The 22,321-nt window shown below is 45.8% G+C and overlaps 1 protein-coding gene across 3 annotated transcripts in view; it reads right to left on the bottom strand.

Moving 5' to 3' along the window:
* Window positions 1–22,321, bottom strand: part of lhfpl4 (LHFPL tetraspan subfamily member 4) — a 77,517-nt gene that overhangs the window by 31,169 nt on the left and 24,027 nt on the right.

Raw genomic sequence — 22,321 nt, 5'->3', positions numbered from 1 at the left:
TGCAATCACCCCTGGATGACTGGCTTTCCATAGCCTTCCTATTGTGTTATATAGTTCACTAACAGTACTGTTTTTAGTGTTTTATTCAACCTGCAGCCCTCAAATTGCTCAACTACAACTCCCAGAAGCCCCTTACAGACGTTACATCTGCCTCTCTGAAACCTGGCTTTTATTTACTGCCTTTGCTGATAACTCAGCTGATATGTTTATCCAATTTATTCACAAAGTGCCAACGGGCGGGGGAGACAGACAAGGCTTGCAACGCTGGGAACCACTCACACTGCACCCTGGGAAACTCAAGGAGATGAGAACCCCGATCACTTCTGGTTACATGTCTGGAGGAAATGAGCTGGAATCAATACATATTATAGAGTATCCATGGCTTATTAGCAGTACGGGCACATAAGAGCTTTCCGTTAATATGGCAGTTGATGTTAGGTGACATTCACAGCTCAAGCACAGAGAATAAACCCCACACAACCTTAAAGGGTCATTAGGTTCTCAGAGGGGTCTCCATTTAAACACCGATAGATATTGTGATAGGTAGGAGGGAACATGACAGATTTTCAAACCTGCCTGAAGCATAAAATGATTGAAATGATAAAGCGATCTGTCTTAACCAATCATTTGCCAGGGAATGGCGTGGGCACAATATCTGGAATGGCAATCAAAGTTGGGCCAAAGGGCTTTGGCACCCAAGGCAAAAGTGTCAATCTGCAAACCCCCCAACGGTGCCCCAAACACATTCCCACAGACCCACCACAACATTACCCCTGTCCCAGAAAGGAAATATGGCAACCCCCAATGGCTACCCCTACTTACAGCCCAGATGGCATTTGCTAGTCACTTGGCAAATATCATAGACCGATCTTACACAGCTATTGTTGCCGCCCTTTTCTATGGACAAGGAAGGGGGCCACAGGGGCCACAGGGGTGTCAAGGGGGTGGGTCATGCCATAAAGCGTGGAACTGGGAGGGAATTTGGTGAGTGTGGAAGCCAGGAAAGGATTGGAGGCAGGAAAGTATATTGCCGGTAAATCTGTAATACTGGCCCGGCCTTGGCTGGTATTTTACTGAATAGGCTGGAGAAATACTGGCCAGGCGGCAACCTGTGTACAGCAAAGGTGCTTAGCTACACTGTAGTTCTTGCTGCAGCCAGTAAGCATTTCATGATGTCAGAATGATGATGATGATGGGGCTCCCTCCTGGTGCTTATAGCGAGCTCCAACAGGGCTGCCATTAAGGGGCCCTAAGAGAAACTGAGGTCCAATTTGTAGTTGCATTTTGGGCATAATAGGTCTGGGCAGACTAGGGGCATGGATAGGTGGGGATTTTAGTTCCCATAGTTTTTTTTATTGTGGCCCTTTTCTTCTTAGTTGATAACTAGTGGGTTGGACCCTGATAACCTTCCAGTTTGTGCCTGTATGTTACCCAACCACTTAGATTGTAAGCTCTACGGGGCAGGGACCTCCTTCCTACTGTGTCTCATACCTCATGGCACTTACTCCTTTTGCATTTATACTTATTTATTGTATTTATTATATCACTTGTCCTCCCTGTGTGTAATTGTGTATATTGTAAGACTGTACAGTGCTGCGTACCCTTGTGGCGCTTTATAAATAAAGTTAAACATACATACATAGTACTGAGCCCCATGTTTGTAAGGTCACACTTGGCAAGTCTTGGCTTTGTGGCTCCAGCCTGAGAGAACTGCGGCTCACTGAGCTGGGGGTCAATGTTCCCTCCCCGCTCCTGTGGGCACACACACATTTTGAGGCCAGAGCACATGACAAATTATTTAAAGACACCACATTTTGTATCCATTCTGACCTGAACACGACATTTTTAAAAATGCGCACACAAGTTTAAAACGCACGCACAAAGGTTTTTTTTGGGCACATACCCGAGAAGGCATTAGAAGCAACATGGCTTGGGGTTAACGCTGCCTATGATTAAAGCAGAATCTGCCCAGCCATTTATCTGAGGCTGAATCTCTTCGCCCTATAGAACAAGAAGCACTCAGGTTACTTACAGGAAAATGCATTCTATCCCTGCCCGCAGTACAAGTGCTGATTAAACACAGTCCCTTGGAGCCTGGCCGCGTCCTTTTGGCGAGTTCAAGTTGTTTATTTTGCCACTTGCTCGCTTTGGAGAGTTCCCACTGATGAATCTGGCGCAGACGCGGCGCTTCTAACTTCCATCTGATCCGCTGGGAGAGGCTTAAGTACGGCAAAAGCCTTTCGAATCTCCGGCCATGATTGCCTCGCTACCCAGAGAGGTGGCTAAGAGCCTCCACCCGCTGACTGCTGCTCTTAACAATCAATTATCTCTGGCGGATGCATTATCTGGCGCTGCTCGGAAGGGAACGTTCCGAAAACAATTTATGAGTGCGTCTTTCCAGCACTTACACAATATGAGTGCATTTTACCCTTTGTTTGTGGATTATTCTGACTTTCCTCCATTATGGCCCATTCTCTGCAAAAACAAAAGTCCAGAAGGGATAATGCGTCTGAAGTGGCTAAAAGTTTTGATGGCGCACGCTTGGGCTTTTATACTTCCCCTCATGTAGTTACCTGTATTAACCAATCAACGGTTAGCGTTCAGCAGTCCAACGCAGGTAGAATGAAGAAAACAATTACGTGATTGGTTTCAACGGGTAACTCCACTGAGCCACATAGTCTTGTTATTCCAAACAGGACTTGTTTAGGGGTTGGGCATTTGTCCTGTGCCCCCAGCATCAGAGGGGTCCCTAAGGAAAACCAAGGCTTTGATTGCCATAGGGTAATCATTCTCTAAAGTTGCTGCATCTTCATCTGACACCCTTCTCCATCTCAGGCCTTTCTCCAACTCAGGCTCCTCTCCATCTCAGGCTCTTCTCGAACTCAGGCTCTTCTGCATCTCAGGCCCGTCTCCATCACAGTCCCTTCTCCATGTCAGGCCCTTCTCCGTCTCAGGCCCTTCTCCATCTTAAGCCCTTCTCCATCTCAGGCCCTTCTCCGTCTCAGGCCCTTCTCCATCTTAAGCCCTTCTCCATCTTAGGCCCTTCTCCATCTCAAGCCCTTCTCCATCTCAAGCCCTTCTCCATCTCAGGCCCTTCTCCGTCTCAGGCCCTTCTCCATCTTAAGCCCCAGGGGCGCTTCTGCCATTAGGTGAGTTGAGAAACTCGCCTCAGGCGGCAGAAGCGCCCCAGTTACCAGGGGTGGCAAAAAGCCGCTCCTGGTAACTTTAAGAGATGAAATTCCGGTTTTTAAACCGGAAATTCGGCTCTTCTAGTGCAGAGAGCGCAATTGCGATCTCTGCACTAGCGATCTCACCGCCCCCGGACCCGCTCCTGCGCTCAGAAGGTAAGCGCTGGGGAGCGGGGGGGGGGGGAAGGGGGGCGGCATCCAGGAGCCGCCTCAGGCGGCTATATGTCCAGAATCGCCCCTGTTAAGCCCTTCTCCATTTCAAGCCCTTCTCCATTTCAAGCCCTTCTCCATCTCAGACCCTTCTCCATCTCAAGCCCTTCTCCATCTCAAGCCCTTCTCCATCTTAAGCCCTTCTCCATCTCAGGCCCTTCTCTGTCTCAGGCCCTTCTCCGTCTCAGGTCCTTCTCTGTCTCAGGTCCTTCTCCGTCTCAGGTCCTTCTCTGTCTCAGGTCCTTCTCCGTCTCAGGCGTTTCTCCATCACAGTCCCTTCTCCATGTCAGGCCCTTCTCCATCTCAGGCCCTTCTCTATTTCAGGCCCTTACTGAGCCTCCAGTCTTAAGATCTCCAGCCACATCCACCCTCTCCATGCTGTGGAGTCCAAAGAGACACAACCAGGCACTAGGCAACAGGTGCTACTCAATACCCCTGGGCCTAATGGGAAAATATCCCATGCACAGGGCATAGGTACGTGTCCTTACAGAAAGGATGGTTCACATCCCTTGATTCCCAAAATTATGTGGTACCCTAAAATCTCATTGGGGGACCCAATCACAAGGCATGACATTTTTGAACTGAAATATTGGGGCATGTTTTGTGAGTGAATCCAATATCCCCTATATAATAATAATGAGCATTAATAACACAGTAGTGGCAACTAGATAAAACTTTCAATGCACCGATGCCCCAGAAATCATTGCACCAACGAGGCGCAGGGACGCGTAAAATCCGGCACAAGATTAAAATGTAACTTGAGGCCATGTACACATAAAGCTGTTTGGATTTCCAGGCTACAGAATGAAAGTGTCTGTGTCAAATGGCTGTGGCAATAAAAGCCAAGGACACATCGGCCTCTCCGCACCTCTCACGCTCATCCTTAATCCGCAAGTGATTCATCTGCTCCGTGCCCGCGACTCTGAGCCCAAACAGCCCACATAAATAACAATGCAAATCATATCACTCCTGCGCTGAATTGCTGCCCACTCCGCTGCCGCGCCAGCCATTGCACTTCATTATTGGCCATCGGCCATTATCTTTTTATTTGGATGAACCTTTGTTTTCAAGATGCCACATTTGTTCTTTAACACCTACTTGCATTATAGCGATGCCACAATGGGAAGGGTTTGGGTGGTTACATCACAGAAGGGGGCAAAGTATGGGCACTGATGTCCAGGGCCGCCATCAGAAATCACGGGGCCCCTCACAACAAAATTTTCTGGGCCCCCCTCCACCCACACCCTGCCCCCCAATGGCCCCTCCCATCAGTAAAAAGGACACACAGACATTGGTAGCTGGGGCCCCCTAAAACATTAGTAGCCAGCATCTCCCCAGCATCCTCCAGTTAACCCCCCTTCCTTGTCCTCCAGCTCCTCCCTCTCAGCATCCTCCAGCTCCCCCCCAGCGTCCTTCCCAATATCCTCCAGTTCCCACCTCACCAAGCATCCTCCGGCTCCCCCCCAGTGACTTCCTGCGGGTCCCCCCTCTTGATATGTGCCCCAGCTCACCCCAACATCTGCACAGCTCCCCCAGCATCTTCCACCTCCAGCCCCCCCCAGCAACTTCCTCCAGCTCCCCCCCAACAACAACTTCCTCCAGCCCCCGCCCCAGCGACTTCCTCCAGCCCCCCAACAGCGACTTCCTCCAGCCCCCCCCAGCAACTTCCTCCAGCTCCCCCCCAACAATGACTTCCTCCAGCCCCCCCCCAGCAACTTCCTCCAGTTCCCCCCAACAACGACTTCCTCCAGCCCCCGCCCCAGCAACTTCCTCCAGCCCCCGCCCCAGCAACTTCCTCCGGCCCCCCCAACAGCGGCTTCCTCCAGCTCCCCCCCCCAGCCCCCCCCAGCGACTCCTTCCGGCTCCCCTGTGGCTTCCTCCAGCTCCACCCCCAGCGACTTCCTCCAGCCCCCCCCCAGCGACTTCCTCCAGCCCCCCTCCCCAGCAACTTCCTCTGGCCGCGTCTTCTAGTTCTGTGCCGGGCTCCCCATGTGTACGGACGTACAGGGCGCAACCAATCAAATTTCACACTGGCCACCAATGACAGGGCCCGTAGTTCTTTAAAGGGGGCCTGAGCCCTGATGGCGGCCCTGCTGATGTCACCAGTGTGCCATTGGCAATGCCCGGTGAGCTGCCCAAACCTGTGCAGACTGCTGGTAGTTTGTTGGGGGGGGCGCAGAGCCCTCGTATTCAAAGACATGCATTAAAATTGGCCACGTTATTCTGTGTGGCTGGCACCAAAGTCAGGCCAATTGGCATGTCATTTAAAGGACAAGTTTGCACGGTGCCTCCGAGAACAAATATTTATGGGAGCGCTTGAAGGCCGGGTGCGTAATTCTCAGGATAACAGCGCCTGACATTGCAATAGAGAGAGATATACCCAATGCAGTGAAACGGAGCAGCAAAGCGAACGCTTGAGCGAGTTACTGTAGCAAACATATCGACTTTCTCGTAACAATCCAAGATGAGCATTGAAGGAAGGGATATTCCTGCGCTTAAAATCTTACTGTCCCTGTCAGAATACCCCAACCTTATTTTATAGAGAAAGTATTCCCAGTGTGTAGGGGCAGCTTCATTTCTGTATATTCTGTAAATATATGAGCATAATACACACATGGGACCTGTTATACAGAATGCTTGGCACCTGAGGTTTTCTAGATAAAGGATCTTTCCCTAATTTGGATCACTATGCCTTAAATCTATTAAAAAAACATTTATACATTAAATAAACTGAGTAGGGTTTCTTTGCTACCAATAAGGTATTAACTATAATTTACTCAGGATCAAGTACTGTTTTATTATTACAGAGAAAAGGGAATCATTTAACCATTAAATAAACCCAATAGGGCTGTTCTGCCCCAATAAGGGGTAATTATATCTTAGTTGGGATCAAGTACAGGTACTGTTTTATTATTACAGAGAAAAGGGAATCATTTAACCATTAAATAAACCCAATAGGGCTGTTCTGCCCCCAATAAGGGGTAATTATATCTTAGTTGGGATCAAGTACAGGTACTGTTTTATTATTACAGAGAAAAGGGAATCATTTAACCATTAAATAAACCCAATAGGGCTGTTCTGCCCCCAATAAGGGGTAATTATATCTTAGTTGGGATCAAGTACAGGTACTGTTTTATTATTACAGAGAAAAGGGAATCATTTAACCATTAAATAAACCCAATAGGGCTGTTCTGCCCCCAATAAGGGGTAATTATATCTTAGTTGGGATCAAGTACAGGTACTGTTTTATTATTACAGAGGAAAAGGACATACATTTTAAAAACTGGAATTGTTTGATTAAAATGGAGTTGGCCTTCGTGTAATTCTGAGCGATGCAGGACAAATGGTCAGGAGCAGGAGGGCCCACTGACACCTGGGAGTTTTCCTGGTATGGTGGTGGGCCAGTCCGACACTGGGTAGCAGGCTAGCAGGTCTGTTTGGGCATTTGAGCTGGAGGGGGTAGTACCAGGACACCGGTAGACCAGTCTGACCCTGAGTTAATCCCTATACAGCAGCCTTATCTGTATATTTGCATTTATTATTACGCACAGGAGCTGCAGTGATTACTTTCCATAGACCACAATAAAACAGCGCCCCCTAGTGGCAATATTGCTACTAAGTGACAGAATCCTTGCTTGCGCTATCAGGCAGTAATGTTTGAACGAAGTTAGTAACTGCCCAGAATTTTTGACCTTCAAAAGGGATTGTTATCTTAAAATTAATATTTTTGTACATCACAAAGGGAAGTAACTAAGGGTAGTTTCATTCTGTATACTATATATATGTCTTGATGTTGCTATACAGTTGCTAGGGACGGCTACGGCACAAAATGTCTTAAAATGCCAATATCATGCTAAAAGTTAATTACAAGATGAACTCCCCATCTTCCGAACTCCAAACGTTCCACTGTCGGAAATCAACAGACCCGGAGAGCATTAAGTTTCCCTGACCCCCGGGTTACTCTTCTCCATCGGCCTCCTCCGCTTCCCCCCGACTCTGGGCTGGCCAAGGAGCCGAGAAGTCTAATTTATATTGAAATGATTTGCTATAGCAAGGTCAGTGCGTGCCGCCCGCAGGTTGCACGGAATTCGGCGTAAGCTTGTTCAGCGCAGAGCTGCTCGGAATGGCTAATGAAGCCAGAGAGGGGGAGAAGGCAATCAGGGAGGGAGGGAAGGTAAGAGGGAGAGAATGAAGAGAATAAATAGAGGAATACTTTCATCTCATCTATAGTAAAGGGGAAGGCAACCAGTGTCATTGAGTTACTGATAGACTGTAGCTGGGAATATTAAAGCGGATATTATTCTGACCTTATTTACACTCAAAATCTACAGAAAGTGTTTGCACCTATTCTGTATTGCACCCAGTATCAGAACTTCCATGGCACCTATTCTGTATTGCACCCGGTATCAGTACTTCCATGGCACCTTTTCTGTATTGCACCCGGTATCAGTACTTCCATGGCACCTATTCTGTATTGCACCCGGTATCAGTACTTCCATGGCACCTATTCTGTATTGCACCCGGTATCAGTACTTCCATGGCACCTATTCTGTATTGCACCCGGTATCAGTACTTCCATGGCACCTATTCTGTATTGCACCCGGTATCAGTACTTCCATGGCACCTATTCTGTATTGCACCCAGTATCAGTACTTCCATGGCACCTATTCAGTGTTGCACCCAGTATCAGTACTTCCATGGCACCTTTTCTGTATTGCACCCGGTATCAGTACTTCCATGGCACCTATTCAGTGTTGCACCCAGTATCAGTACTTCCATGGCACCTATTCTGTATTGCACCCGGTATCAGTACTTCCACGGCACCTATTCAGTGTTGCACCCAGTATCAGTACTTCCATGGCACCTATTCTGTATTGCACCCGGTATCAGTACTTCCACGGCACCTATTCAGTGTTGCACCCAGTATCAGTACTTCCATGGCACCTATTCTGTATTGCACCCGGTATCAGTACTTCCACGGCACCTATTCAGTGTTGCACCCGGTATCAGTACTTCCATGGCACCTATTCTGTATTGCACCCGGTATTAGTACTTCCACGGCACCTATTCTGTATTGCACCCAGTATCAGTACTTCCATGGCACCTATTCTGTATTGCACCCAGTATCAGCACTTCCATGGCACCTATTCTGTATTGCACCCGGTATCAGTACTTCCATGGCATCTATTCTGTATTGCACCCGGTATCAGTACTTCCATGGCACCTATTCTGTATTGCACCCGGTATCAGTACTTCCATGGCACCTATTCTGTATTGCACCCAGTATCAGTACTTCCATGGCACCTATTCTGTATTGCACCCGGTATCAGTACTTCCATGGCATCTATTCTGTATTGCACCCAGTATCAGTACTTCCATGGCACCTATTCTGTGCTGCACCCAGTACCAGTACTTCCATGGCACCTATTCTGTATTGCACCCAGTATCAGTACTTCCATGGCACCTATTCAGTGTTGCACCCAGTATCAGTACTTCCATGGCACCTATTCTGTATTGCACCCGGTATCAGTACTTCCACGGCACCTATTCAGTGTTGCACCCAGTATCAGTACTTCCATGGCACCTATTCTGTGCTGCACCCAGTACCAGTACTTCCATGGCACCTATTCTGTATTGCACCCAGTATCAGTACTTCCATGGCACCTTGTTGTCACCTGATTGTCTACGCTGTCTAAATCATGGCAAATGTTTATGGAAAAGTTTCAAATGCCACTAAACCAAACTATACTTTTCTATGTTGTTACAGGCAGACATGTCAGCTCCATGTCAGATATTTGAGGTTTCCCACAGTAACAGCTCAGTCACCTGGTGTCAATCATCTTGAATTATGGGGTCCCATACTACTAATTTATCAGGGTTCCCCTAGGCCCCCTTGCATGGTGGGTTATGTTAACAAGCAGCAAACATGTCCCTGATCCCCCCCAGCCATAAGCCAATATGCCTAAACCCCACCTATGATCCACTCAATTCCCACCCACTGTCCCTTAAGCCCTTCTCTTGTGGCCGTCCCTGCCATAGGACCCCTAACTGCCCTGCCGGGAGGTATCTGGAGTTTAGTCAGGATACTGACTCACTTTAATGAATGTTTATGACACAGTTATGCCTTATGCAGAAAGTGTAGGGGTCGCAAGATGATTTTGCTGGGGGGCCCATTAGCAACTCAAGTTCTAGCTCTTTATGCACAAAGTCCCGTCTGTTCTTATCTGCTGTGCTGCACGCCATCAGAATAAAAATGAAATAAATTGGCATATTTCCCCTTATTCCTGTTACTGTGTGATCTAAAAGCCCCTCCCACCTCTATTTTCGAGCTAGCAATGAAATCCTGCTATTTCTAAGGCTCCATTGTTCTACTCCCCCCAGGGGCCTTTTACCTTTCCTTCAGGCCACTGTATATCTCTGAGCCGTGCCTGCCTTCACTCAGACTTGGGGAAAGAAAGGACTCCATGTTCAAAGGGAAACTTTACACTTTTATCTTCAAGATTCCCACTGATAAAAATAAGCACTTTTATATGAATATGTCAGTTTCAACCTTTTTCTCTAAATCCTCCTGGTCACAGGTTCCTGTTAGAAGTCTTTTTACTGCAAATCAGTGTATCACATATTTCCCATCATGATAAAGTTGCACACAGTCTCGCTTTGTGGCTGTAAAAGGTGGTGGGACATGATACCATTATAGTGCAGCCACCCATGTTGTAAATGAGCCCCACAGTGTTAGGGGACTGCTAAAATGCAAACTTTATTTAAACATTGGCCCAGGCTGTTAGGCACACTCCAGTAATTGTATTACAGATATAGTATCCAATATCCAGAGAGCTGTTATCCAGAAAGCTCTCAACTACAGAAAGGCCATTTCCCATAGACTTCATTTTAAGCAAACAATTCTAATATTTATAAATGATTTCCTTTTTCTCTGTAATAATAAAACAGTACCTGTACTTGATCCCAACTAAGATATAATTACCCCTTATTGGGGGCAGAACAGCCCTATTGGGTTTATTTAATGGTTAAATGATTCCCTTTTCTCTGTAATAATAAAACAGTACCTGTACTTGATCCCAACTAAGATATAATTACCCCTTATTGGGGCAGAACAGCCCTATTGGGTTTATTTAATGGTTAAATGATTCCCTTTTCTCTGTAATAATAAAACAGTACCTGTACTTGATCCCAACTAAGATATAATTACACCTTATTGGGGGCAGAACAGCCCTATTGGGTTTATTTAATGGTTAAATGATTCCCTTTTCTCTGTAATAATAAAACAGTACCTGTACTTGATCCCAACTAAGATATAATTACCCCTTATTGGGGGCAGAACAGCCCTATTGGGTTTACCGTATATACTCGAGTATAAGCCGACCCGAATATAAGCCGAGGTACCTAATTTTACCTAAGAAAACTGGAAAAACGTACTGACTCGAGTATAAGCCTAGGGTGGGAAATGCAGCCGCTACTGCTAAGTTTTAACAATTTAACAATTTATTTCAAAGAAAAACCGTAAACTAGCTCTGTAAGTGGAGAAGAGGGTCAACAAAAACAATATGAGTACTACCCCACGCTCATTGCACATTGGCAAACTGGCAGCAGACCCAGTCCCGGAGGGGAAATAAGTATTGGGGAAATAAGTATTGCTATTGGGAGCCTAGGCCAGGGCACTGGAGGGTCTGGTTGCGGGGGCCTAATTTGCACACAAAGGAGAGAGGGTGCTAGTCTGGAGGGACCCATGGCACCCGACTCGAGTATAAGCCGAGGGGGACTTTTTCAGCACATTTTGGGTGCTGAAAAACTAGGCTTATACTCGAGTATATACAGTATTTAATGGTTAAATGATTCCCTTTTCTCTGTAATAATAAAACAGTACCTGTACTTGATCCCAACTAAGATATAATTACCCCTTATTGGGGCAGAACAGCCCTATTGGGTTTATTTCGTGGTTAAATGATTCCCTTTTCTCTGTAATAATAAAACAGTACCTGTACTTGATCCCAACTAAGATATAATTACCCCTTATTGGGGCAGAACAGCCCTATTGGGTTTATTTAATGGTTAAATGATTCCCTTTTCTCTGTAATAATAAAACAGTACCTGTACTTGATCCCAACTAAGATATAATTACCCCTTATTGGGGGCAGAACAGTCCTATTGGGTTTATTTCATGGTTAAATGATTCCCTTTTCTCTGTAATAATAAAACAGTACCTGTACTTGATCCCAACTAAGATATAATTACCCCTTATTGGGGGCAGAACAGCCCTATTGGGTTTATTTAATGCTTGAATGATTTTTTAGTAGACTTAAGCTATGGAGATACAAATTACAGAAAGACCTCCTATTCAGAAAACCCCATGTCCCGAGCATTCTGGATAACAGGTCCCATACCTGTAGCTTCTTTTAGACTCCGAAGCAGAGCTCCTCTTCTAACAAAACTGCACCCCACCTTCATTGTTACCCTGGGTGGGTGCATAGAAAATATTCCCTGACTCTGTAGTGCTGTGCAAGCAGAGAGGATGCTGGGACAGCAAAAGCGCATGGAGGCAGAGAAGTGCAGACTCTGCGTTTCTGGGGATCTGTAGCCCTGACTCTTATTAAAATACACAATTTTTTACCCCATCTACTAGAGACCTGTCCTGAACCCGAAGCCCACTACCCGCAACCCCCAATTTTACTCGCTTTGACCCATTACCTGACCTGCAACTGCCTTATCCGCAAACAGGAAATCAGAAGTGAGCAAAGGGTAGAAAAAACGTTAAAAGGAGTAAAATATATATAATATTAGTAATATATTATAAGATAAGAATATAGATAAGGCCCCCAAAATCCAACCCTCAACCTGCATCCAAAAAATCTACCAGCAACTCACAGGGTACCTGTATTTCTTGCCGCCCCCTGCAGGACTCTATCATCTACTACAACTGGGTGAATTCCTTTATACTTACCCTTTAATTGCTATTGCATCTGCACAGTGGGAAATCTCTAAGCCCTTGCTGATAATTAGTACATGGGAAAGACTGGGGATGCTTCTGGCAAGGAAGGGGTGTGTGCGTGATATTTTGCCGGAAGTCAAACTGCTGAATTTTTAGCAATTTATGATGCAGCCTCCAATGCGAACAAAGAGACTTCCAGGTATTGATTTCAGCCTGGGGGACTGCAGGGGGAGCACAAAAGCAAAGCTTTGGGGATAATGAATAAGAGGAAAGAGGCAGAAGTGATTCACTTACAGCCGCTCCGCTCCAATCAGACTTGCTGCCCAAACAGCCAATCAGATATGCAGATTGCACAAGTGCCCGTTATTCTCATCAGACCCTTTTTTATTTATACAGGAATGTTTCTCGTTTAATAGTCACTTTCAGCTTCAAGGATGGAAATTGCAGTCTGTGAAAAGCCTGGAATGAACTGGCCTATGGAGTGTAGCAAGTCTAACCATTAAAATAAAACACTCCACCTAGTGGTAATATAATATATAGGAGTCACTGTTCATTCGCCAGCAGCCAACCTGATTCACTCTGGTTTCACTCCCACATTCATAATGTAATTCTAAGCAACTTTCCAATATACAGTATATTGTACAGGTATAGGACCCATTATCCAGAATGCTCGGGACCAAGGGTATTCCGGAAAAGGGGTCTTTCCGTAATTTGGATCTCCATACCATAACTCTACTAAAAAATCAATAAAACATTATTTAACCCAATAGGATTGTTTTGCATCCAATAAGGATTATTTATATCTTAGTTGGGATCAAGTACAGGTACTGTTTTATTATTACAGAGAAAAGGGAATCATTTAACCATTAAATAACCCCAATAGGGCTGTTCTGCCCCCAATAAGGGGTAATTATATCTTAGTTGGGATCAAGTACAGGTACTGTTTTATTATTACAGAGAAAAGGGAATCATTTAACCAATAAATAAACCCAATAGGACTGTTCTGCCCCCAATAAGGGGTAATTATATCTTAGTTGGGATCAAGTACAGGTACTGTTTTATTATTACAGAGAAAAGGGAATCATTTAACCAATAAATAAACCCAATAGGGCTGTTCTGCCCCAATAAGGGGTAATTATATCTTAGTTGGGATCAAGTACAGGTACTGTTTTATTATTACAGAGAAAAGGGAATCATTTAACCAATAAATAAACCCAATAGGGCTGTTCTGCCCCAATAAGGGGTAATTATATCTTAGTTGGGATCAAGTACAGGTACTGTTTTATTATTACAGAGAAAAGGGAATCATTTAACCATTAAATAAACCCAATAGGGCTGTTCTGCCCCAATAAGGATTATTTATATCTTAGTTGGGATCAGTTACAATGAACTTTTTCTACAGAGAAAAAGGAAATCGGAATTAACATGTTGAATTATTTAATTAAAATGGAGTCTATGGGAAACAGGTTTTCCAAAATTCGGAGCTTTCTGGATAATGGGTTTCCAGATAAGGGATCCCATACCTGCACATGAATTAAGCAATAATATACAACCAGACACACATGGCAGGCCCCGTCCTTAGCTGCCCGTGCCCCTTAGTGCTCTTCCGCCTGGGGAATAAGTACTATATTTCCCCTAGAATAAGAACTGGCCAATAGAGTGTAGCCAACGTAACTGTCAAAATATAACTTTTGTATATAATTCTGAGTAACCCCATCAATGTTGAATTCTGGCCCCCGGGGAGCCCTTAGTTAGCCGTGCGTGATATGATGAATGGATCACGCAATTGGTTACGATTCGTAACATTTCATCACTCTTTGCCGAGCCCCCAATTCCGTTTTTTCTGCCCGAGTTGGTGGATTCTGGATTCTGGTTGCCATGGAAACTATCTGCAGCAGTTGCGCTATGTAATCATGCGCTGTCTCTGGCCGACTCCTGCTGTTCTATTCACGCAGCCGCCCCCCCCCTCCATTTATCTCCGCTCCCTTTCTCTCCTCTGATTCTCACCCTCATCTGGTCTGCCCCCCGACTCTCCTCTCTAGTGTCACTATCGGGGGCACAAGCAATTGCCTCTCTAGCATCACTATCGGGGGCACAAGCAATTGCCTCTCTAGCATCACTATCGGGGGCACAAGCAATTGCCTCTCCAGCATCACTATTGTGGGCAAAAGCAATTTCCTCTCCAGCATCACTATCGGGGGCACAAGCAATTGCCTCTCCAGCATCACTATCGGGGGCACAAGCAATTGCCTCTCTACCATCACTATCGGGGGCACAAGCAATTGCCTCTCTAGCATCACTATCGGGGGCACAAGCAATTGCCTCTCCAGCATCACTATTGGGGGCACAAGCAATTGCCTCTCCAGCATCACTATCGGGGGCACAAGCAATTCCCTCTCCAGCATCACTATCGGGGGCACAAGCAATTCCCTCTCTAGAATCACTATCGGGGGCACAAGCAATTCCCTCTCCAGCATCACTATCGGGGGCACAAGCAATTCCCTCTCTAGAATCACTATCGGGGGCACAAGCAATTGCCTCTCCAGCATCACTATCGGGGGCACAAGCAATTCCCTCTCTAGCATCACTATCGGGGGCACAAGCAATTGCCTCTCCAGCATCACTATCGGGGGCACAAGCAATTGCCTCTCCAGCATCACTATCGGGGGCACAAGCAATTGCCTCTCCAGCATCACTATCGGGGGCACAAGCAATTCCCTCCCTAGTGTCACTATCGGGGGCACAAGCAATTGCCTCTCCAGCATCACTATAGGGGGCACAAGCAATTGCCTCTCCAGCATCACTATCAGGGGCACAAGCAATTGCCTCTCCAGCATCACTATCGGGGGCACAAGCAATTGCCTCTCTAGTGTCACTATCGGGGGCACAAGCAATTGCCTCTCCAGCATCACTATCGGGGGCACAAGCAATTGCCTCTCCAGCATCACTATAGGGGGCACAAGCAATTGCCTCTCTAGTGTCACTATCGGGGGCACAAGCAATTGCCTCTCCAGCATCACTATAGGGGGCACAAGCAATTGCCTCTCCAGCATCCCTATCGGGGGCACAAGCAATTGCCTCTCCAGCATCACTATCGGGGGCACAAGCAATTGCCTCTCCAGCATCACTATAGGGGGCACAAGCAATTGCCTCTCCAGCATCACTATCAGGGGCACAAGCAATTGCCTCTCCAGCATCACTATCGGGGGCACAAGCAATTGCCTCTCCAGCATCACTATAGGGGGCACAAGCAATTGCCTCTCTAGTGTCACTATCGGGGGCACAAGCAATTGCCTCTCCAGCATCACTATAGGGGGCACAAGCAATTGCCTCTCCAGCATCCCTATCGGGGGCACAAGCAATTGCCTCTCTAGTGTCACTATCAGGGGCACAAGCAATTGCCTCTCCAGCATCCCTATCGGGGGCACAAGCAATTGCCTCTCTAGTGTCACTATCAGGGGCACAAGCAATTGCCTATCTAGCATCACTATAGGGGACTCAAACAATTGCCTCTCCAGCATCGCTATCGGGGGCACAAGCAATTGTCTCTCTAGCATCATTATCGGGGGCACAAGAACTGCTTCTCTATCATCACTACTGGGGGCTTAAGCAATTTGATAGGGACATGCTAAACTGGCAAATGGGGTATGTACATATATATATAATATATTGGCAGATATCCATTTGTACATTAGCAACAGTCAGAGTGCGGGAGGAAGGGAGATCATAGAATGAGCACAGACGGGGCCCCAGGCAATGAAGAAAGCCTGGCACCCATAAAATGAGAGAAAATAATAATACATTATTACCCGTGACCTTTCCGCTGCTGCTGAAATACAGTTCCTAGTGCCACTGTCAGCATTTATAAACAAAGATATCTGGGCTAATTTACTAACCTACATGTTCAATTGAACTAGTGCAGTCGCCGATAACAACCAATTAGATCCTTGCTTTCAGTTTCTAACTTGTAGCAGCCTTGTCAAAACAAATCACTCATTGGCTGCTGCTGCTGGTAAGTGCACTTGTATAGTTTAGCACCTATGTTAGTAAATGGGTCTTATAACCGAGGGATGCACAGAAACCACTTGGGAACTGGCCAGACTGAGTCTGAACCCTACACTCAGTAACATAAGCTATGGGGGGGTGGGGGGGTGGGGTGGGTGCAGGATGTACAGCTGGGCCCCCCCATCCCCCTCCAGTGAGCCACAAGGGGGTATGGGGGTGCCAGGTAATTCCGCCACTGCATACACTTCACAGCAAAATCATGTTAGGGCCCCCAAAACATTAGGGGGATGACTTGTTTTCCAAACTTGTATTGAAATTTCTCCATAATAAATACATTTGTCATTTACAGTGCGCCGGATTCTCTCTCTCATTATATACAGTATATACAGAAGGGGCTCAAAATACATCTGGATATCAGGATCATACAGAAACTAGGTGAAGAGACATCATTCAGATTAATCATTTGAATTGTGTTGGTCTTTTAACTGAATCACTGTGGTCTTTCAAGCATGACTTTCTAGTTTTCATGATATTAGCAGTTTTAAACTGCTGCTATAATGAACGTGAAACAACAGCCCCACCTGCTGGTTATTTCAGCCACTGACTCAGCTTAATTTTATGAGAATAGGAAAGTCTTGTGATGTTGTTTCACTTGGAGACCAGGGAAGACTCACAATGTGGTTTATATAAAGTATATCCTTATATGTGGATGGGGGGGGGGTTGCACATATATATTTATATATATATCTCACTGAGCAAAATGCACCAATTCCCTGTGCCGTTAGGTAACGGTTTGAGTAGAAATGAAGGTGGCCCTGGTACCAACCAGTTAAAAATTTTAGAAATCATCTTTATTTGTCAGGGCTCTCCATATCAATGCTGCACTATTTCCAATGACCACAAGAGAGCGCTCTTCAGTTTTAATCTTTGACTGATATTTAACTTTTATTTGGGAACTCTCCAGGTTGCTAGGGTCCAAATGACCCTAGCAACAGGCAGTGGTTTAAATGAGAAACTGGAATATGAATAGGAGTGGGTCTATAACAATAACAATTAACACATAACAACAACAAATTACAAATAGCAATAAACAAATAATAACAATAAATTTGTAGTTTCACAGAGCAATTGTTTTTGGCTGCCGGGGTCACTGACCCCAATTTGAAAGCTGGAAAGAGGCAGAAGAAGGTGGCAAATAATTTAAAAAACTATAAAAAATAAAAAATGAAGACCAACTGAAAAGTTGCTAAGAACTGGCCATTCTATAAGATACTAAAAGATAACTATGTTACTATGTGAGTCTATAAACAAGTAACCTGTCCTTATAGATGGGTTTTCCTGGCAGCCAATTATCCGGCTCCTTGTGTGAGCAGTTGTGCAGGGGACCAGATATCATTCCTTGGATTGGTTGTCCTATCCATGTGGCCTGTCTTATGTCTATACAGGACCCAGGGCATAGGAAGTGATGTAGTGCTTTGTTCAGAGCAGGCTCACTTGGCTACATTGCAGTAATGCTACTCCACAGCATTTGAATGCCAGGGGAATGCTTCTACTTGCAATTCAGCCCAAGGGCCACAGGTCTGACATCCCTAATGTTACCCTTTATATTAGTATTAGAAATAATTGAGCTGTAAGGGTCCTGAGGTGGATTCCAGCATTGGACATATGATTGGTAGGTTGTTTTGGGAGCATTTACCCCATCACCTGCCCAATGGATCCCTCCTCAGGGCCCTTACGGCTCCCTTATTTCTAATACTTCCATCATTGATGCCTGGAGCCTTTGCAGCAGTGCCATTTTCCATGCATTGTAGCAGTGGCACTGCCCCTAGTGGCAGAATGCAGAACTTCACATGCATATAAGCATATTGGGAATCTGACAGACTGACTGACACAAAGACAGGTTCTTATTGCAGTTGATTTATGGCTGCTCTGCACAATACACCTGACAGTGGCCCCGGCTGTGGAAAGATCAGATCAGCACTTACAATCTCTGTATTGAGCCAACCATTGTCTCTTGGCCGGCACCGCAATGCAAAATGCTGACTGCGCACTATTCCTCTGTGATTTTATTTTTGCAGCTTCTTATCTTTATAAGGCAGAAATGTGCTGAGCTGGGCAAGTGGATGAACCAGTGCCAGCATCTTGCCGGGCCCCAGAGAAACCGAGAGGGGCTCCTGACGCATCTCAGGCCCCCGGGTTGTGACGCAATAGGGATTTCCTGCTAAATACTGATCCCAGGACTGATGCAAGGAATCCTCTCTCTGTAAGGAAACTGGGAGTCCCCAGCAAAGAACAAAGCATCTCTGTAATACAGCGGCGCTGCCACACTGTGACCATTGCAAGTCATCCCGTCTCTCCCACTATAGGAATAAGCTAGGGCAGTGCTATTCCCAGGCCAATTATTGGCCATACATAACACTGAAATGTCATACAAAGAGTCCTTGAGCTGGCAAGTGGCCATAAAAATCTGGCTATTGGGCTACTAATGTATCTGTGGAGTCCTTGAGCAGGCTAGTGGCCATAAAAACCTGGCTGTTTGGTTACTAATGTATCTGTGGAGGCCTTGAGCAGGCTAGTGGCCATAAAAACCTGGCTATTTGGTTACTAATGTATCTGTGGAGGCCTTGAGCAGGCTAGTGGCCATAAAAATCTGGTTCATGGGCATCCAATGAGTCTGTGGAGTTCTTGAGTAGGCTAGTGTGGGGCTTATTTATCACATTTAACACACCTTGGCAGTAACCAATAGCAGCCAAACAGTAATTAGCTTTTTTTTTTAAATTTACCTGCAGATAGAACAGTGAAAGTCAAAATTTGCCTGGTTGCCAGGGGATACTGCCCAGGTGCAAAATGTGGCAATAACAGATTTGTGGCAAACAGGATTAAGTTGCCTGTGTAAGGAAATAGTGCCACCCTGAGGAAGGGCACTGATAAACCACTAGGCATCCAATTTGCAGTGAATCAAGTAGTTTTTATTTAGTGCATCTGTACAGCTAGGGCCTCAAACTATATTGATAAATCAGTCAGTTCTTAATTAACAGGAACATAGAACACCCTCCAGTACAGGGGCAGAACTACTGGGGGGGTGATTGTGACTGGGCCCACACCACCTTGGAGCCCTCCGGATGCTTGGAGGGGGGGGGCATGAAATGAGCGGCGGGGGTAAGAGATCCCAGACTAGAGGTGGGCAAAAGTAGTACCTGTCTAGCACCCCTTCACTGTTGCACCCAAGGCAGGTGTCTCTTCTGCCTGCCCCTAGTTCTGGCCCTGTCTTTAGAGTCGGTTGCTTGGTTAACAGTCGACCCGCACATCACTGCTTCCCACTATGAGATCTCCTGGTCAGTTACTGATCTGCCAGGAAAATACTTTAACCCGCCGGGACAGACCCGACCTTTGCCGGCGCTCCCCCTGCCAGACTATTCCTCCTCTGATGCGTTTAACTTACGCGCGGGGAGGACACCGGGTGGGGGCCCCTGCGGGGGGGTGGATAGGGGACGTGGACGACGGGGGCACCTGCAGGGCTCTTGGGCCCTGGACCCCCCAGTCCGACCCTGGTTAGTACCACACTAACCCAGACCCAGTCCCCACCGGTGCTGCCCTGTTGATCTCCCTCCCATAATTGTGCAGAGGATAAGTATAACATACATGTGCTCCAGGGGGAGGGGGTTGGGCAGGCAGTGGGGGGCCCCGGGGGGGGGGAAGGTGTAGGGGCCACTATGCGACCCTGCATAGTATAATAGTATAACAGTATTTTTAATGTTTTTTTGATTATTTTATCATTATTTTTTCCCTTCAGTCTGGGGCCTCTCACAGTACCACATGCCCCCAGGGCCCATTCTCCCCTGTGCAGCCACAAGCAACTCGTGCTCCTTTATCCTTCTGAATAAATCGGCTTCATTGTAATCTATTCATTCAGCCAAACTACTGACGCTTCGTCCTTGTGAGTCACCGGCCCCCGACCCAGAAGGCACTATTCATGTGACACGTTTGGGTCCCACAATGAACGCTCGTTACTACATTCCTGTCGTCATTAAGAGACAGTCCTTGTGGGTTAAGTGGCACCTTTTCCCAGAAGCGCTGAAATGATATCAGAGAAACATGGCCACTTCTAGTCTAACCTTTGTCAGACGTCTGCCGGGCGCCACTAAGGGGACAGCCGAGCGTCCGACTAAAGGTCAGCGATGTAGGGAAAGTGGCAGCTACATGGGAATTATGTTACCATCACTGGACTTCTCATATCAGGCCCAGACAGGCTGTGTAATCTGTGGGCAAATGCCAGAGGGGCTGCTGTAAGATGCCATAGACAGTCACTATTTATTGGGTTGGGGGGGCTGTTTGGGCTTCTGTGTACTTGGAATGCCAGGGGTTAATTTGAATCCCAGTCTGGACCTGTCTAATGTGCACCCCGCTCATTAGGAAAGCAAAATAATCTTTGTGAGAAATGGGGACCCCCAAAAATCCAAAAAACATATTAGGCAAATGAATGAAGTCCATTATGTTGTTTCCCCCCCAGATCCCCATTTCCATCGTTTCTGTCCCACAAATCTCAGGCAGCGTAAGAGGCTGCAAACTGCTTGAGTTGGCTGAATCCGTAAAGAGGCAGCAAACTGATTAGCGAGCGTTTAGCGTGTCAGAAAATCACAGGCTGCGAGTAAGCAGACGGCTCAGCTGCTAATGTATGCAGTCTCAAAGCTGCAGAACGGAGTAAACAAAATGTCTTTTAGATTTCGCCGCGTGTATTTCGCGTATTCGCTCTCGCAGTCACTAAAGCACAGTATGGCAACACTGACCCCCATGACTCCCCCATAGAAAGAGATAGTTATTGCTGTGATACTGTACGGGTAAGTTTAAAGCATGTGCATCATTTGTTTCTGGTCTTGTAACCCATAGCAACCAAACGTAAACCGTGAAATATGTGGCGTCACTTCCACAGAGCCCGTGGCCCCTGACCCCCTCACCCCCAGTGCTGTTGCAGGATTTTCTATGGAAATCCGCAGCTGAGGCTGGGGGCATATACTTTATATATATATATATACACACAAGTATGGGATCCGTTATCCGGAAACCCGCTATCCAGAAAGCTCTGAATTATGGAAAAGTCCGTCTCCCATAGACTCCATTTTGATCAAATAATTCAGATTTTTTAAATTGATTTCCTTTTTCTCTGTAATAATAAAACAGTACCTGTACTTGATCCCAACTAAGATATAATTACCCCTTATTGGGGGCAGAACAGCCCTATTGGGTTTATTTAATGGTTAAATGATTCCCTTTTCTCTGTAATAATAAAACAGTACCTGTACTTGATCCCAACTAAGATATAATTACCCCTTATTGGGGGCAGAACAATCCTATTGGGTTTATTTAATGGTTAAATGATTCCCTTTTCTCTGTAATAATAAAACAGTACCTGTACTTGATCCCAACTAAGATATAATTACCCCTTATTGGATGCAAAACAATCCTATTGGGTTTAATTAATGTTTTATTGTTTTTTAGTAGACTTAAGGTATGCAGATCCAAATTACGGAAATACCCCTTATCCGGAATTCCCTTGGTCCCAGAGCATAAAAATATATATTTTTTATTAAAAAAAGAAACCTGCCCCCCTAGGCACAGGTCCACAAGTGCCTTAGTGTAAATACTCCACTGGTGCAATTTATATTCTATATATACAGTATAGTGTGCCATTTATATTCTATATATACAGTATAGTGTGACATTTATATTCTATATATACAGTATAGTGTGCCATTTATATTCTATATATACAGTATAGTGTGCCATTTATATTCTATATATACAGTATATTGTGCCATTTATATTCTATATATACTGTATAGTGTGCCATTTATATTCTATATATACAGTATATTGTGCCATTTATATTCTATATATACTGTATAGTGTGCCATTTATATTCTATATATACAGTATATTGTGCCATTTATATTCTATATATACAGTATAGTGTGCC

Source organism: Xenopus tropicalis, chromosome 4 (genome assembly GCF_000004195.4).
Source record: "Xenopus tropicalis strain Nigerian chromosome 4, UCB_Xtro_10.0, whole genome shotgun sequence".
In the NCBI taxonomy this organism is placed as follows: Eukaryota; Metazoa; Chordata; class Amphibia; order Anura; family Pipidae; genus Xenopus; species Xenopus tropicalis.
Note: the sequence above shows the minus strand (reverse complement) of the source record. Positions and strands in the feature narration are given on the sequence as shown.